Raw genomic sequence first — 20,331 nt, 5'->3', positions numbered from 1 at the left:
AGTCTCAGTTGGTTACATACACCTCTCTTTTAACACTGTGCATAGTGTCTTTCTCTAAGTATAAAACTTAAATTGATGTAGTTGTAAATTTTCACTTTTTTGTTGGTGTAACTTGATTTACAATGTTGTATCAGTTTCGGGTGTACAGCAAAGTGAATCAGTTATACAGATACATATATCCACTCTTTTTGAGATTCTTTTCCCATATAGGCCATTATAGAGTACTGAGTAGAGGTCCCGGTGCTATACAGTAGGTCCTTATTAGTTATCTATTTTATATAAAGTAATGGGTATATGTCAATCCCAATCTTCCAATTTATCCCTACCCACTCCTTATCTCCTGGTAACCATACGTTCTCTTTCTACAGCTATAATTCCATTTCTGTTTTGTAGATAAGTTCATTTGTAACTTTTTTTTAGATTCCACATATAAGTGATATCACATGATATTTGTCTTTCTCTGTCTGAGTTCACTCAGTATGACAATCTCTATGTCAATCCACGTTGCTGCAAATGGCATTATTTTGTTCGTCTTATGGCTGACTAATATCCCACTGTATATATGTACCACATCTTCTTTACCTATTCTTCTATTGATGGAGATCAGTGGAACAGGATAGAAAGTCCAGAGATAAAATCAAGCACCTATAGTCACCTAATCTATGACAAAAGAGGAAAGAATGTACGATGGAGAAAAGATAGTCTCTTCAATAAGTGGCGTTGGGAAAACTGGACAGCTACATGTAAAAGAATGAAGTTAGAACAGTCCCTAACACCATACAGAAAAATAAACTCAAAATGGATTAAAGACCTAAATGTAAGGTAAGATGCTATAAAACTCTTAGAGGAAAACATAGGCAGAACACTCTTTGATGTAAATTGCAGCAAGATCTTTTTTGATCCATCTCCTAGAGTAATAAAAATAAAAACAAAAATAAACAAATGGGACCTAATGAAACTTAAAAGCTTTTGCACAGCAAAGGAAACCATCAACAAAATGAAAAGACAACCTTCAAAATGGGAGAAAATATTTGCAAATGAAGCAACTGACAAGGCACTAATCTCCAAAATATACAAACAGCTCATGCAGCTCAGTATCAAAAAAACAAACAACTCAATCAAAAAATAAGTGGAAGATCTAAATAGACATTTCTCCAAAAGAGACTTACAGATGGCTAAAAAGCACACGAAAAGATGCTCAATGTCATTAATTACTAGAGAAATGTAAATCAAAACTACAATGAGGTATCACCTCACACCAGTCAGAATGACCATCATCAAAAAAATCTTCAGGGCTTCCCTGGTGGTGCAATGGTTAAGAGTCCGCCTGCACGAGCCCTGGTCCAGGAAGATCCCACATGCCGTGGAGCGGCTGGGCCCATGAGCCATGGCCACTGAGCCTGCGCGTCTGGAGCCTGTGCTCCACAACGGGAGAGGCCACAACAGTGAGAGGCCCACGTATTGCAAAAAAAAAAAAAAAAAAAAAAAAAACAACAACTTCAAACAATAAATGCTGGAGAGGGTGTGGAGAAAAGGCAACCCTCCTACGTTATTGGTGGGAATGTAAACTGGTGCAACCACTATGGAGGACAGTATGGAAGTTCCTTAAAAAATAAAAATAAAGCTACCATATGACCCAGGAATCCCACTCCTGGGCATATATCTGGAGAAAAACATTCAAAAAGATACATGCACCCCAATGTTCATTGCAGCACTACTTACAATAGCCAGGACATGGAAGCAACCTAAATGTCCATCAACAGAGGAATGAATAAAGAAGATGTGGTACATATATACAATGGAATATTACTCAGCCATAAAAAAGAACAAAATTTTCACTTTATTATTTGCATTTTTTATATCTTGGTTAAAAAATTTCCTCACTCTCAAAGTTATAAAGATATTCTTCTATTTCATCATCTAATAGGTTTAGTATGTCAAATTAATTTTTTTAATAGATTCAAATTCTCTGTTGAAATTCTCCATCTTTTCATCTATTGTGTACATCTTTTCCTCTATTTTCTTCAAAATATTAATCATAGTTATTTTAAAATCTTTATTTAATCTATATCTGTAGGTCTGCTTCTAATGTCTATTTTCTCTCATTATTATCAATCATAGTTTTTTCTGCATAGAATATTTTCAATATAAAGCTGTATATTATGTATAAAATAACCAAAGAAGCTTCAAATTAAGATACATGCACCCCAATGTTCATTACAGCACTATTTACAATAGCCAGGACATGGAAGCAACATAAATGTCCATCAACAGAGGAATAGATAAAGAAGATGTGGTACGTATATACAACGGAATATTATTCAGCCACAAAGAAGAACAAAATAGTGCCATTTGCAGCAATATGGATGGACCTAGAGATTGTCATACTGAGTGAAGTAAGACAGACACAGAAAGACAAATATCATATGATATGGCTTATACGTGGAATCTAAATAAGTGGTACAAATGAAATTATTTACAAAACAGAAAAAGAGTCACAGATGTATCAGACAAACTTATGGTTACCAGGGGATAAGGAGTGGGGGGAAGGATAAATTGGGAGATTGTGATTGACATACACACTACTCTATATAAAATAGATAACTAATAAGAACCTACTGTATAGCACAGGGAACTCTACTTAATACTCTGTAATGGCCTATATGGGAAAATAATCTAAAATAAGAGTGGATATATGTATCTGTATAACTGATTCACTTTGCTGTATACCTGAAACTAGCACAACACTGTAAATCAACTATACTCCAATAAATTTTTTTAAAATATGATAAAAAATTCCAGTGACCTGATATTAGAGATAGATACAACTGAAAAACTAATGAAGCTCTGTGACTATGTTCCAGGGATAATTATTCTATTTATGTTATTTAAAATTTTTATTTTATGTTATTTTTGATGTTCAGATGACCAATAATATAAATATAATTTAATGTATAAATAGTAATAAAGTTTTTATTTTACTTCAATAAACATAAACATGTCTTTTTAGAAAAAAATTTCATTTTGAAAATATTCTTACAAAACTATTTTACCAGTTCACCATTATAATAAAAATCAATTTGTCATCCAAAATACTAATATTTCAAAAAATTGAATAGTATTAAAGTGTCCCTTTAAATCTCAAACATCTGGTTTCGATGATAAATTATACAATTATTTTAAAAAGAAGAGAACAAAGAATCAACCCATAGAGTTCACAATGTGGAGGTTACAGATTAACTTGACAGGAAGAGTTTCAGTGGAGTCGAGATTTATTGGAGAGGGCTGAAATAAGAAAGTAAAGTAAGGGCATGAAGACAATGACAATATTTTCATAGTTCAATAAGTCTTGCTTTCAATAAGAGGAAAGAAAATGAGATGGTATATGGTAGAGCAGTGGCCCCCAACCTTTTTGGCACCAGGGACCAGTTTCGTAGAAGATAATTTTTCCACAGACTAGGGTGGGGGGGTATTGTTTGGGGACGATTCAAGCACATTACATTTATTGTGCACTTTATTTCTATTATTTTTACATTGTAATATATAATGAAATAATTATACAACTCACCATAATGCAGAATCAGTGGGAGCCCTGAGCTTGTTTTCACTTGTCACTTACTGATAGGGTTTTGATATGAGTCTGCAAGCAATTCATTCATTATTGTCTCTGTGCAGTCAAACCTCTCTGCTAATGATAATCTGTATTTGCAGCCACTCCCCATTGCTAGCGACACTGCCTCAGCTCCACCTCAGATCATCAGGCATTAGATTCTCATAAGGAGTGTGCAACCTAGATCCCTCGTATGTGTAGTCACAGCAGGGCTCAGGCTCCTATGAGAATCTAATGCTGCTGCTGATCTGACAGGAGGTGGAGCTCAGGCAGTAATGTGAGTGATGGGGAGCAGCTGTAGATACAGATGAAGCTTCACTCACTCACCCGCCACTCACTTCCTGCTGTGCGGCCTGGTTCCTAGCAGGCCATGGACAGATATCGGTCCATGGCCTGGGGGTTGGGGACCCCTGTGGTAGAAGATGTGAGGTTAGGATATGATACTCTGGGGATTAGTTTGTAAAGCATGTTTGTGTATTTACATTGCTGTCCAGTGATGAGGTAGAAATTGGTGTTGCAAGATGGAGGGAAAAGGGTAAAGTCCAAATAACAAGGAGGAAGATTGACCTTTCACTCAGAGCCACCATACTGTCCCTTCTGAAAAGCATATTTGTTTTCTCTTCTTTATTCCACTTAATTTCCATGATTATTTGTCTTTTTTAAAAGTCACATAAATAGAATAACATAAATTGAATAATTATCCCTGGTACATAGTCACAGAATTTTTTTAGCTTTTCATTTGTATCTGTCTCTAATTCCAGGTTACTGGAAATTTTTAGAAGAATATACTTTTTAAACTAACATTGATCTTTCTGTTTTTAAGTTAGTTCTCTTACCTTCTCTTCAAATAATTTTTGATTAAAAAGTAGGAGAGAAATAAGAGAGATGAGGAGAGAGGAAGAAAAAAATGAGTTGTATTTAAAAATGGAACCTCTCCTTATGCACAGGAGATATGGATTAGAAGCTAATAATGGACTCTGAGCAAATAACTTAAGGAAGATGTGCACTTGAGCATGTGTGTGTGTGTGTGTGTGTGTGTGTGTGTGTGTGTGTAGGGGGCTTACTGTTCTCCACATGATTTTTTTCTCCAAACAACTGGAGACAGCATTAGTAAGCTTCAGGCGTTTCACACTGTCTCTGATTAACAATTAAACATAAGCATCTTTGTTTTTCATGACCCCAAAATAGATTTCCATATGTTGATATAAAAAGTGATTGATTTTAGTTTGCATGCTGAGAATATCAAAATTGTTGCAGAATTTATCCCCTCCTCCACTGATATTTATCATTTTAGGTTACCCACAGCTGCTGATGGTTTTTTAAGCCAGCTAGAAAGACAAAATCTATTAGATTAAGAACCTCTAAGTTCATGGCCCCATACACTAGGTAGCTAGGGAGGATTTCATAAGAATGAGACACAGAATTTAAAAAATTTTGTTTGGGTACATTCAAGATTCAACTACAAAATGAGACATTCCCACAGCAGCATCTGCGTACTAGAGGTCCAGGTGTAGTCCTTGGGGAATGACTACACTTGTTGGTGGAGGCAGGAGGACCGGCAGGAAACCTTATGTTGAACTGAAGTCCGCTTCCTGGAACAAGATCCATGGTGACTAGTTCTGCCTTATGGAGGCACCTTGATGCCATCATCCAAACAACAGTGTTTCAAATATCTGGCCATGGTTATTACACTGTTCCACTCCCCACCTTAATCCCAGCCCCCTCACCAGATTTTCTCTTTTCCAAGCTAATCAACCCCAATTCCTTCAAATATTTCTCATCTGGAATTGTTTAACATAGTCCTGGAAACAAACTCAGCAATCAATAAAAGATAATTATGTCTTTCTTATTGTTGTTAGTGCCTCATGTTTCACCATCAGTTGCCCTCTGGTGGACAGTTTCCTGATCATTAATGTTGTTCAAATGATATGCTATTTATTATTCATTTCTTAGTAATGATAATATTAAGAACTAACATTTATTGAAAGCTCACAATGTGCCAACACTTTGCTAACTGTTTACAGACATTCTCATTGAAACTGCAAAACAAACTTAGGGTACTATTATAGTTTGTCCTTATTTTACAAATCAGGAAACCAAGGCCTAGAATGGTTAATAAAAACCTGATGGGGTAATATAGCAAAGGGGTGGGGACTGTAGTCTTCTGCATTTTCTCTCATGTTTTCAACTATTTGTACAACATTGTTATCTTATAACTTTCCCCTTGTTTTTCACTTAAATTGTGGTATCCTCCTTTCTCTTCCCTCTTGACAGTTTTTTTTGGGATTTTTTTGTTAAGCTCAAAGCTATGGCCATACAGGTAAATGGATTTTGAGCCTTTTTATGCCACTTGGTTATTTGGTTTATTTCTTTCTCAGAACCTAAATTTTGCTTACATTATTTTAAAAATTGCACGTACTCTTTCATTTCTCATTCAATTATTTGCAGAATTAAAAATTCTTCAACATTCCTTTCTTATGTAAAACCTTCTTTGTTTGAATTTCATGGCATTACATCTCCTGTTTTCCTCTGACCACTTTAACAATTCTTTCACAGTTTCCTTCTCTTCCAGTCATAGTTGTTTCTTACAGGGTTTTGTCGATATGTTTTTTTTTTTTAGCATACACTTTTTCTAGTGTAGAGAATTCCCAAACATGGAATTAAAGATAATCATAAATCAAGAGTCAGGTACAAATGGAGGCTAAGAAAAAACTCTTAGAAATCAATATTTATTACCAAAATTTAAAACTCAAGCAAAAAGCTGAAGAGCAGTATGAACATGGTTGAAACCTGTGTTTGGAAGATGTTCCATAAGATGTCTATAAGTAATTATAACAGAATGTAAAACAGAAAGACAAAGAGAAAACTGGGAGATGTTAATTCATCCATATGGAGGATAGCTTCAGATATTTTAATAGGAATTTCAGGAATAAAAAGTAGAGAGGCTAGAAAAGAAGTAATAATCAAGGAAACAGAAGAAAATTGCCCTTTACTGAAGAAAAAAATCAGTACCATACAGGAATATATTGAAGAAAAAAAAAACACACTTGAACACATCCTGGCGAAATCTAGAAATCCAAGTGTAACCAAGCAGGACCCTATGGGCCCTTCCCAGAACACCCCTCCCCCAATATCCTCTGCTTGCCTTTTCTCTGTAGAAAAAATTTAATAAAAGAACAAAATGAATCAAAGAAGTGAGACAACACAGAAAGAAAGGAAACCAGTCAAGCAAGACAAAATAATACTTCAGCCATTAATCAAAGTCAAGGGCTTTTAGTTCTTCCTCAAGAACTACAGATAATATTCTGAGCCCTGTCCTTTGAGCTGTTTTGCAGATGCTGAAACCCCCTCTACGTGGGAGAAGTTAACTGTATGCTGCCCACAAGCATGTAGACCACAGACCAGTTGGAATCAGAAGGTTGATGGTGTTGCCTCCTCATTACCTCACCACCAACCAATCAAAAGAATGTCCATGAGCTGATCACATACCCCACAACCCTCTCCTTCACCCTATCTTTAAAAACCTTTCCCTGAAAACCTTCCAGGGGTTCAGGTCTTTTAAGCACTAGCTACCTGGACTCCTTGCTTGGTGCCCTGTAATAAACGTTACACTTTCCTTCACCACAACCTGATGTCAGTAGACTGGCTTTACTGTGCACAGGCAAGTGGACCCAAGTTCTGTTTGGTAACAATGTTGGCACCCCAGCTGGGGTGGAAGTCCCAAGTGGGTGTCTTGCCCATGACACATCAGCGCCTGGAAGACGGTGGCTCTTGAATCCTGTTCAGCAGCTGCCTGAGCACCTTTGTCTTGGGGGCAGCCCCAAGTTCTTGCGGTTGACCAGACATTGTTGGCTCACAGTACTTTCAATTCTGTGATGAAGGAAAAAAAACTCTGTTTTTGATTTGTCTCTACTAATGAACAGACATTTGGGAGTTGACAGACTCAGTGTAGGAGGGTAAGAGGCTTTTGTGTGTAAAACCAAAAGTTCCTTTCCTCTCTACCCTGGGCTTTTCCTCCCCAGAATAAGCCTGTTTTTTTCATGTTGGTGTGGGGTACCTTGTTGGAAAGAGGAATAGTTGTTGGACTTCTACCCTATTTGTGAACTGGTTCTTTGTTTATTTGGATGCTAACATTTGGTTTTGGGGGCATCATTTGTGTTTTGTTTCTCTTGTCTGGGGAACATGCCCTCTGGGGTATATTTTGGAAAAATGATCTTATTATAGCTATGAACCTATGACTAAGGAAAAAATGATTTAAAACTCTGTGGCCACAATACTGTTTAGACTCTGGAGAAAACTGGTTAGGATGAAACTCTTTTGAAATTCCAAAACTCATTCTTTTTGCACAGGTAGTTAGGAAAAGCTGGCTTGATAAAATACTTCAGAATTCTGACCCTGAGAAAACAAAAATATTCCTAGGAAAAAGCTTGAAGCTTTAACTCTTATCATGTCCTTGAAATACAAACACAGCTCACCTTTGCCTGAGACTTTGGCCTTGGGTTAATAAATAGAACTTCAAACCAAGGAAAAAAGTATAAAGAGACCTTTTAAGCTCAAGTAAGTAAACTTAACTTATTCCTAATGTTATTTTTTTGATTTTGCATTTGCCGGGTAAATTGCCATGACACGTGTGGTCATTATTCCCTACCTTTCCATTTACATGTTGTTTGTTGTTAAAAAGAGGGATCCTTGTTTGAAAAACTGAGAAAATTGTTGGACTTCACCCTTTTTTTCTTTCCCACAGGAATTAGATTTTGTTCTTTGTGTGTGTGTTTGCATTTTATCTTGTGTGTAAGTGTGCCAGCTGTGGGAAACTCAAAAATTTGTTTGCCAGATGCAGCCCTTTGAGGTGCATTCTCCAGAATTGGATAATTTCATTTATAAGCCAGTGATATATAAAAAGATGATTTTCCCTTGTAATATGGCCTGGCGGTAATACTCCTAAGATTCAGGGGAAAAAGTGACCCACAGGTAGATCCCTGAACTATGCGACTTATGTAATTACAGCTGTTTTACAATAGAGAGGGAAGTAGGTAAAATTTATAAATTAATAAGTTTTATATTAAAATATCTGATTCATGATTAAATTTTAAGATGAAGCTATGAGATATCTGTCTGGATATATGTAAGTCTCAATATGATTATGTGTCTTTGTCTTTGGATAATATTGCTGAGGTTAATTTGTAAATGAGCTTTATTTAATTAGCTTAAAGAAAAGTAAATGTTTACAAATCAATCATTTTAAAATACAACTGAAGAGACCTTCAAGATGGCGTAGGAGTAAGACTTGGAGATCACCTTCCCCCCCACAAATACATCAGAAATACACCTACAAGTGGAACAACTCCTAGAGAACATCTACTGAATGCTGGCAGAAAACCTTAGATTTCCCAAAAGGCAAGAAACTCCCCACGTACCTGGGTAGGGCAAAAGAAAAAAGAAAAAACAGAGACAAAAGAATAGGGATGGGACCTACACTTCTGGGAGGGAGCTGTGAAGGAGGAAAAGTTTCCACACACTAGGAAGCCCCTTCACTGGCAGAGTCAGGGGGTGGCGGGGAGAAAACTTCAGAGCCACAGAGGAGAATGCAGCAATAGGGGTGCAGAGGGCAAAGCAGAGAGATTCCCACACAGAGGATCAGCACCGACCAGCACTCACCAGCCTGAGAGGTTTGTCTGCTCACCCACTGGGGCAGGTGGAGGCTAGGATCTGAGCCTCGGGCTTTGGAGATCAGATCCAAGGGAAAGGACGGGTTGGCTGCATGAACACAGCCTGAAGGGGGCTAGTGCACCACAGCTAGCCAGGAGGGAGTCTGGGAAAAAATCTGGAACTGCCTAAGAGACCACAGACCATTATGTCAGGGTGCTCGAGGAGAGGGGATTCAGAGCACCCCATAAACAAGCTTGAGAGAAGGGCACCAGCTGCAGCTATCAACGCAGACACCAAAGATGGGCAGGAGACACTAAGGCTGTTGCTGCAGCCACTAAGAAGCCTGTGTGCAAGCACAAGTCTCTATCCACACTTCCCCTCCCAGGAGTCTGTGAAGCCTGCCATGGCCAGGGTCCCGTGATCCAGAGACAACTTCCCCAGGAGAACACACGGCGCGCCTCAGGCTGTTGCAACGTCACACTGGCCTCTGCTGCTGCAGGCTCGCCCCGCATCCCGTACCCCTCCCTCCCCCCAACCTGAGTGAGCTAGAACCCCTGAATCAGCTGCTACTTTAACCTCGTCCTCTCTGAGTGAAGAACAGATGCCCTCAGGAAACCGACATGCAGAGTCAGGGCCAAATCCAAAGCTGAACCCCAGAAGCAGGATGAACAAAGAAGAGAAATGGAAAATTCTCCCAGCAGCCTCAGGAGCAGTGGATTAAATCTTCAAAATCAACTTCATGTATCCAGAATCTCTGGAATACTTGAAGAGACAATGAATCATCTCAAAATTGAGGCAGTGGACTTATGGAGCAACTGTAGACTTGGGGTTTGCTTTCTGCATCCAATTTGTTTCTGATTTTATTTTTATCTTAGTTTAGTATTTAGAGTTTATTATCATTGGTAGATTTGCTTATTGATTGGGTTGCTCTTGTCGTTTTCTTAATATATATAGATATATATTTTTTCCTTTTTCTATTTTTGTGAATGGATATGTGTATGCTTCTTTGTGTGATTTTGTCTGTATAGCTTTGCTTTAACCATTTGTCCTGAGGTTCTGTCTGTCTGTTTTTGATTTTATTTAATTATTAAAATTTTTTTTTAATTTTAAATAATTTTTTCTATTTTAATAACTTTATTTCATTTCTCTTTCTTTCTTTCTTTCTTTCTTTCTTTCTTTCTTTCTTTCTTTCTTTTTTTCTCCATTTTCTTTTGAGCCATGTGGCAGACAGGGTCTCAGTGCTCCAGTCATATGTCAGGTCTGTGCTTCTAAAGTGAGAGAGCTGAGTTCAGGACATTGGTCCACCAGAGACCTCCCGGCTCCATGTAATATCAAATGGTGAAAGATCTCCCTGAAATCTCCATCTCAATGCTAAGACCCAGCTCCACTCAATGACAAGCAAGCTACCATGATGGACACCCTATGCCAAACAACTACCAAGAAAAGAAAACAAACCCACCCATTAGCAGAGAGGCTGCCTAAAATCATAATAAGGTCACAGGCACCCCAAAAGACACTACCAGACGTGGCCCTGCTCACCAGAAAGACAAGATCCAGCCTCATCCACCAGAACACAGGCACTAGTCCCTTCCAGCAGGAAGCCTACACAACCCACTGAAGCAAATTTAGCCACTAGGGGCAGACACCAAAAACAATGACAGCTACAAACCTGCACCCTGCAAAAAGGAGACCCCAAACACAATAAGTGAAGCAACATGAGAAGACAGAGAAACAGAGAGCAGATGAAGGAGCAAGGTAAAAACCCATCAGACCAAACAAATGAAGAGGAAATAGGCAGTCTACCTGAAAAAGAATTCAGAGTAATGATAGTAAAGATGATCCAAAATCTTGGAAATAGAATGGAGAAAATACGAGAAACATTTAACAAGGACCTAGAAGAACTAAAGAGCAAACAAACAATGTGAACAACACAATGAATGAAATTAAAAATTATCTAGAAGGAATCAATAGCAGCATAACTGAGGCAGAAGAACGGATAAGTGACCTGGAAAATAAAACAGTGGAAATAACTACCACAGAGCAGAATAACGAGAAAAGAATGAAAAGAATTGAGGACAGTCTCAGAGACCTCTGGGACAACATTAAACACACCAACATTCGAATTATAGGGGTCCCAGAAGAAGAAGAGAAAAAGAAAGGGACTTAGAAAATATTGGAACAGATTATAGATGAAAACTTCCCTAATATGGGAAAGTAACTCAAGTCCAGGAAGCACAGAGGGTTCCATACAGGATAAATCCAAGGAGAAACATGCCAAGACACATATTAATCAAACTATCAAAAATTAAATACAAAGAAAAATTCTTACAACCAGCAAGGGAAAAGTAACAAATAACATACAAGGAAAACCCCATAAGGTTAACAGCTGATCTTTCAGCAGAAACTCTCCAAGTCAGAAGGGACTGGCAGGACATATACAAAAGCAAAGTGAAGAAAGGGAAAAACCTACAACCAAGATTACTCTACACAGCAAGGATCTCATTCAGATTTGACAGACAAATTAAAACCTTTAAAGACAGGCAAAAGCTAAGAGAATTCAGCACCACCAAACCATCTTTTAAACAAATGCTAAAGGAACTTCTCTAAGCAGGAAAAACGGAGAAGAAAAGACCTACAAAAACAAACCCAAAACAATTAAGAAACTGGTAATAGGAACATACATATCAATAATTACCTTAAATGTAAATGTATTAAATGCTCCAACCGAAAGGCATAGACTAGCTGAATGGATACAAAAACAAGATCCGTATATATGCTGTACACAAGAGACCCACTTCAGACCTAGGGACATATACAGACTGAAAGAGAGGGGATGGAAAAAGATATTCCATGCAAATGGAAATCAAAAGAAAGCTGGAGTAGCAATTCTCATATCAGACAAAATAGACTTTAAAATAAAGACTATTACAAGAGACAAAGAAGAACTACATAATGATCAAGGGATCAATCCAAGAAGAAGATATAACAATTATAAATATTTATGCACTCAACATAGGTGCACCTCAATATATAAGGCAACTGCTAACAGTCATAAAAGGGGACATCGACAGTAACTCAATCATAGTAGGGAATATTAACACACCTCTTTCACCAATGGACAGATCATTCAAAATGAAAATAAATAAGGAGCCACAAGCTTTAAATGACACATTAAAGTAGATGGACTTAATTCATATTTATAGGACATTCCATCCCCAAATGGCAGATTACACTTTCTTCTCAAGTGCTCACAGAACATTCTCCAGGATAGATAATATCTTGGGTCACAAACCAAGCCTTGGTAAATATAAGAAAATTGAAATCGTATCAAGTATCTTTTCTGAACACAACGCTATAAGACTAGATATCACTACAGGAAAATATCTGTAAAAAATAGAAACACATGTAGGCTAAACCATACGTTACTAAATAACCAAGAGATCACAGAAGAAATCAAAGAGGAAATAAAAAAATACCTAGAAACAAATGACAATTAAAACAGCATGACCCAAAACCTATGGGATGCAGCAAAACAGGTCTAAGAGGGCAGTTTATAGCAATACAATCCTACCTCAAGAAATAAGAGGGCTTCCCTGGCAGCGCAGTTGTTGAGAGTCCACCTGCCAATACAGGGGACATGGGTTCATGCCCCGGACCGGGAAGATCCCACATGCCACGGAGTGGCTGAGCCCATGAGTCATGGCCACTGAGCCTGCACGTCCGGAGCCTGTGCTCCATAATGGGAGAGGCCACAACAGTGAGAGGTCCACGCACGGAAAAAAAAAAAAAAGAAAGAAACAAGAAACATCTCAAATAAACAACCTAACTTTACACCTAAAGCAATTAGAGAAAGAAGAAAAAAAAACCCCAAAGTTAGCAGAAGGAAAGAAATCATATGGATCAGATCAGAAATAAATGAAAAAGAAATGAAGGAAAGAATAGCAAAGATCAGTAAAACTAAAAGCTGTGTTTTTGAAAAGATAAACAAAATTGATAAACCATTAGCCAGACTCATCAAGAAAAAAAGGGAGAAGATGCAAATCAACAGATTAGAAATGAAAAAGAAGTAACAACTGACACTGTAGAAATACAAAGGATCATGAGAGATTACTACAAGCAAATATATGGCAATAAAGTGGACAACCTGGAAGAAATGGACAAATTCTTAGAAAAACACAACCTTCTGAGACAGAACCAGGAAAAAATAGAAAATATAAAGAGACCAATCACAAGCACTGAAATTGAAACTGTGATTAAAAATCTTCCAGGAAAGAAAAGCCCAGGACCAGATGGCTTCACAGGCAAATTCTATCAAACATTTAGAGAAGAACTAACACCTATCCTTCTCAAACTCTTCCAAAATATAGCAGAGGAGGAACACTCCCAATCTCAGTCTATGAGGTCACCACCACCCTGATACCAAAACCAGACCAGGATGTCACAAAGAAAGAAATCTACAAGCCAATATCATTGATAAACATAGATGCAAAAATCCTTAACAAAATACCAGCAAACAGAATCCAAAAGTACATTAAAAGAATCATACACCATGATCAAATGGGATTTATCCCAGGAATGCAAGGATTCTTCAATATATGCAAATCAATCAACATGACAAACCATATTAACAAATTGAAGGAGAAAAACCATATGATCATTTCAGCAGATGCAGAAAAGCTTCAACAAAATTCAGCACCCATTTGTGATAAAAAAAAAAACCTCCAGAAAGTAGACATAGAGGGAACTTACCTCAACATAATAAAGGCTATATATGACAAACTCACAGCAAACATCATTCTCAGTGATGAAAAAATGAAACCATTTCCTCTAAGATCAGGAACAAGGCAAGGTGATTCAGTCTCACCACTATTACTCAAAATAATTTTGGAAGTCTTAGCCACAGAAATCAGAGAAGAAAAAGAAATAAAGGAATCCAAATTGGAAAAGAAGAAGTAAAGCTGTCACTGTTTACAGATGACATGATACTATCTATAAATAGATAATCCTAATGGTGTTACCAGAAAACTTCTAGAGCAAATGAATGAATTTGATAAAGGAGCAGGATAGAACATTAATGCACAGAAATCTCTTACATTTCTATACACTAATGGTGAAAATCTGAAAGAGAAGTTAAGGAAAAACAAAACTAATGGAAAAAATGGACTCAAACAGAATAAAAATTAATTACATGGGACTGAAAGAACTGAAAAATATGATTATAATTTTTATGACATTTTGTCTGACATATTACTGGCTTTCAATCTTTGTTTTTCAGATGTAAGGGAACCTTTCCCCTTAAGCTGATTATGATTTATAACAATTTGGTAAATTATACCTTATAAATTGAAATATTTATCTTTTCTCTCTACCTGATCCCTCCAGAAATTAGAAACTTTCAGGTTCCCAGAAGCCTTATCAGATTAATAAGGCAGGCCACCTCTCAACAAGTTCAAGAATCTCAAGGGAGTTCCCTGGTGGCCTAGTGTTTAGGATTCAGTGCTGTCACTGCTGTGGCATATATATGTGTGTGTGTGTGTGCATGTAAAATCTCAAGCTATTTGGGGGACCTTGAGAAGAGAAGAATTCACCCAAATCTATAGATATTGCAGGCAGAATCTGTGACAACCCTTGGTGTGGCTTTACTGGCCTTGAGATTCCTTTTAAAAGTTCAGTCTGAGATTCCTTATGAAAAGTTTAAGCACAGCCAATTTTTTAAAAGCCTATGTGATCAATTAATCAGACTTATTTTACAAACAAATTAATCTTAATTTGGCTATATTTGGTAAAAATGAGGGTAATTTTAGAGAGAAAAAGATTGTGTTTTGTTATATATTCAATTCTAGTTTTGTTAATTGACATCAGTATTTACTGTCTAAAACTCATTTCCCAAATAGCTCTTTTTTGCTATGTTACATTATTGTAAAGCTTAATTGAGTTATTAAGAAGATATTCTAAGCTTGTTTCTGATCACTGTAATCTATTTTTGGATGAAGATCAGATGCCTCATGATCTATAACCAGGGGATTATGCATACCGGAAAAAGCATCATTTAAAGGACTATCTCCAAACTAGATGAAAGACTACTTATCAGGTATTCTTAAGTACATCATAGACAAAGCAACTGAAGTGAATTAACTCAAATTCATATTCTTACTTAAGAAAGGCCTCTGCATTGGACTGGTCTATAGAAAGGACTGCTGACTCCAAACAATATTAATACCAGAATGAGAAGAAGACAACAGCAGTGGTAGGCAGTTGAACCAGACTGGACCTGTAAGGCCTATCATACAAATCTAATGCAACTGTTTACCAAATGTTTGTCTCCCTATCAACATTGAAAGTTACTGTTTTACTTTTAACCACACTGTTACCCTCAGTGTTTAGGATAGGAATATAATTGTCTAATGGAGCTTTCACAGAGTATAACTACTCATGATGTGTAAAACTGCTGGTTTAAACCTATTGCTGAAAGCTCATGTGCAATGCTTATGTGACAATTGATTTTTGTGACAATTATTGATAAAATGTATAGCCTATAAAATGTTTCCCCATTAACATACCTCTGAGCCTGTTCACAATATCTGATTAGTTTCCCCCAAAGTGCATAACTAGGCAAATATAAAGGAGGCCTAGCACCTAGGGACATGATCTAACCCTGGGGCAGACAGCTGAACCACCCCAGCATCAAGGGACAGATATTCTGATTATCAGTACTTTCTATTGAAAGATTTGCCATCAAAAGTTGAAAATAATGAAAGAAATTTTTACATATTGAGGTATGTGGAGGTCTTTCTGGCTTTAGGCTAACCAGAACAGCCTGTTTGTGAGCTATTAAACATGCATTGTATATCTGCTTTAGCCATTAAGGAAACATACATTTAAAAAATCAGAATGGAGTAACTGTGGTTCAGAAATCCAAAATGGAGATAGGTGGCCATTGTGGACCTGGGTTCAGACACATTCCTATATTACTGAGAACTTGTTTTCTAAACTTTATTAGACTTAAGGACATCACCAGCTGTTCTTGAAACAATATCTGCTAACAGCTGCCAACTGCAACCTTATGGTTTCAATGTCTCCTTGTAACTATGAAACCTTTTCCCACTTTAGAAATAGTATTGGTAAATTAGACAGCTCAAGCTATAGCCTCCCAGCAAAAGGCACTCGTTTCTTTAGTCAGAATAATATTAGCTAATAAAATTACTTTAAATTATACTTTGGTCAAAAAAAAGGGAGACATGTATAGTGGCCAATAGTTACTGTTATGTATAATTAGTACCCCTGGAAAAGTTAAAAACCAAATATAGAACAATTCAAAAATCTACTTGATTACTGAATGTGTGTAAAGAGGAAACACTCTAAAACTTATTTTCCTGGTTGCCATCTAAAGTAGGAGGACTCTTTTGAAAAATACTATAAGGGTGTAGTTTGATCATTATCCTCATTGTAATATGTCTATTAATATTCAAATGTTTGTCCAGGTGCTATAACAAAACAATCAAAGATGGAAGTACTGTTTTCATAATACAAAATATTGATGCTGAACTTGGAACTAGAGACTATTTCCAGTTCTGTGTCTATTTCCCAAATTAGGCAGGACTATGCCCCATTTCAGCAGGAAGTAGCCAGAGTTGTCATCACCTTATTCCCTCAAAGAGTTGGGGAAAATTGAAACAGAAATGGAAACTAAAACTGAGTTCCTCTGCCAAGTTTATGATTAACCTCTCAGTCCAAAAGTTTATTCCCTTTCTTGTTCTGCATCTGTTCTCTCTCAAGATTGAGGAGTATCCAAGGAAAGGGGGGAATTGTAACTGAACAGGTCTCTATGGGGCCTTTCCTGAACATACCGCCCCCCATGTCCTCTGCCTGCATTTTGTCTGTAGAAAAACTTAGTCAAAGAATAAATTTAATCAGAGAAGTGAGAAAATGAAGAAAGAAAGGAAAACAGTTTGGTTTAATAACCTAGGATAAAGAGAAAGTCTTAAATATTTCCAGACAGAGAAATTACAGAACAAGAATAAAAATAGCATATTTTTGTATGCAAGTCTAAGTGCTACTCACACATAAAAAAGAATAAAATTTTGCCATTTGCAACAACATGGATAAACCTGGAGGATACTGTGCTAAGTGAAATAAGACAGAGAGAGAAAGATAAATACTGGATGTTATCATTTATATGTGGAATCTAAAAAAATAAAATGAATGAATATAACAAAACAAAAAATTCACAGGCATAGAGAACAGACTGGTGTTTACCAGAAGGGAGAGGGAGGTGTGGAGAGGTGGGATGGGGTGCGGATTGAGAAATACAAATGTGTAAAACAGATAGGCTACAGGGATGTATTGTACAGCACAGGGAAATATAGTCATTATTTTATGGTGACTTTCAATGGAGTATAATCTATAAAAATGTTGAGTTGTTATGATGTACACCTGAAACTAGTATGATGTTATAAATCAACTATACTTCAACTTAAAAAATAGATTAAAATAAATATTTCCAAAAAGAGGGGCAAGTTATGGAACTCAAGATATACTGGTGAGCAAAGAAAACAGTAATAGTAAATTCCCAAACTGATGAGAATAAAATTTCTAACATAAGTATTACTAGGAGAGAATTCGTAAAACAGGAAATGATTTTTTAAAGTAATAAAGGAATACAATTCCAGGTTATTTTAATGAAATGAAGAGACTGAGAGAAATAAATGCTAATATTTCATCTTGCTTGGAGTTAGGGATATCAACAGTAATTAATTCTCATTACTGATAGAAAAATATAGATTTGTATGTTCCTTAAAATGCTATGTGTAACCACTAATAGAACAGATTAGTTTCAAAAGTTAGCCCAGTCTGTTAAGGCATTGACACATGGGTGAAAGAACTTGGCAGTAGAAAAACTGACTTCTGACTAACCAGTTTGTGGATATGAGGCTAAGTAGCTCCACCAAATAGAAATTAGAAGAAAACACTGCAGTGAGCAGGACAAGAGACACCGTCATGAGACTGTTAACTGGCCAAGTTAATTAGAATGAAAAGAAACATAACCATCCTTCTGACAAATTTTACTTGTATTCTAAGCTTTTTTATATATAGGAATGTAAATGCTATGTTGTTAGGTGCCTAAAGTTTTATGATCACTATATCTTTTAAGTATATTGCATATATTTTTTTACCATCATGCATTTTCTCATTCAAACAACATACTACAATGTGCTTATTACACAAAGCTCATATAAAAAGGAAATTTAGAAATTATGTTGGAGGCTTGGTAACACCCAGAGTCTTGACAATTTAATGTAAATTTGAGGACTTGGAACTAGATGATGCACAAGATGCTGCACAATCTACCATTTTCCAAGGAGAAGTGAAACTAATTGTTTAAAATGTCTAATAGTAATATTGATAGTATGACATTTGGAGGTATTCAGTCAAATCTGCACACTTAAGACAAACATTGAAAATAGTGTAACTTGAGTTTCAGGTACCCAAGTTGCTCTCTACTCAAGGGAACAGATGTAGGAGACTCCAAAAGTTCTCTGCTTAAATGTGTGAATATATACATTTTTCACATATGTATACACAATGAAACATTACTACATTCAAGATAATGAACAGATCCATTACCGCCAAATTTTTTTTGTAACCACTAATCTGCTTTCTATCCCTATAGATGTCTCATTTTCTAAAAATTTTTATAACTGGAATTTAGAGTATGTTTTGTGTCTGACTTCTTTCACTTGGCATAATTATGCTGATTCATCTATGTAGTTCATGTTTCATGTGTATTAATGGTTCATTCCTTTTTACTGCTGAGTAGTATTGTATTCAATGCCTATAACACAATTTATTCATTCATTCACTTGTTGAGAGACATTGGGGTTGTTTCCAGTTTTTGGCTATTACAAATAAAGTTGTACTGAACATTCATCTACAAGACTTTGAACAGCCATATGCTTTCATTTTCTTTAATAAATACCCAGAAGTGGAATAGCTGAATTTTATGATAGGTGTAGCTTAATTTTTTAAGAAATTGTCACTGTTTTCTAAGTGGTTGTCCATCGTCTTAAGTCCATTCAGGCTGCTATAAAAAAAATACCATAAACTAGGCAGCTTATAAACACCAAAAACTTACTTCTTACAGTTTTGGACACTGGGAAGTCCAAGATCAAAGAGCCAACAGATTCGGTGTCTGGTGGGGGCAAAATTCCTGGTTCATAGATGGCTGCCTTTTTGCTGCGTTCTCACATAGTAGAAGGGTGGAGGAAGCTCTCTGGGACCTCTTTTTTTTTTCTTTTAGATTTTATTTACTTTTTAATTCAGATATAATTGACATATGACATTATACTAGTTTTTCTAATAGATCTTTATTGGAGTATAATTGCTTCACAGTACTGTGTTAGTTTCTGTTGCACAGCAAAACGAATCAGCCATATGCATATGCATGTCCCCATATCTCCTCCCTCTTGAGCCTCCCTCCCATCCTCCCAATCCCACCCTATCTAGGTCATGACAAAGCACCAAGCCGGTTTCCCTGTGCTATGCTGCTGCTTACCACCAGCCAACTATTTTACATTCCATAGTATATACATGTCGATGCTACTCTCAGTTTGCCCCAGCTTTGCCTTCCCACCCCATGTCCTCAAGTCCATTTCCTATGTCTACCTCTTTATTCCTGCCCTTTAACTAGGTTCATCAGTACCTTTTTTTTTTTTAGATTCCATATATATGCATTAGTATACGGTATTTGTTTTTCTCTTTCTGACTTACTTCACTCTGTGAAGTACAAATAACTCACTACAAATAAGTCAATTTCATTTCTTTTTGTGGCTGAGTAATATTCGATTGTATATATGTGCCATTTATGCATTCATCTGTCGATGCACATTTTGCTTGCTTCCATGTCCTGGCTATTGTAAATAGTGCTGCAGTGAACATTGTGGTACATGACTCTTTTTGAATTATGGTTTTCTCAGGGTATATGCTCAGTAGTGGGATTGCTGGGTCATATGGTAGTTCTATTTTTAGTTTTTTAAGGAACACCAATACTGTTTTCCATGGTAGTTGTATGAATT

This window comes from Mesoplodon mirus, assembly GCF_964341445.2.
Source record: "Mesoplodon mirus genome assembly, chromosome: 3".
In the NCBI taxonomy this organism is placed as follows: Eukaryota; Metazoa; Chordata; class Mammalia; order Artiodactyla; family Ziphiidae; genus Mesoplodon; species Mesoplodon mirus.
Note: the sequence above shows the minus strand (reverse complement) of the source record.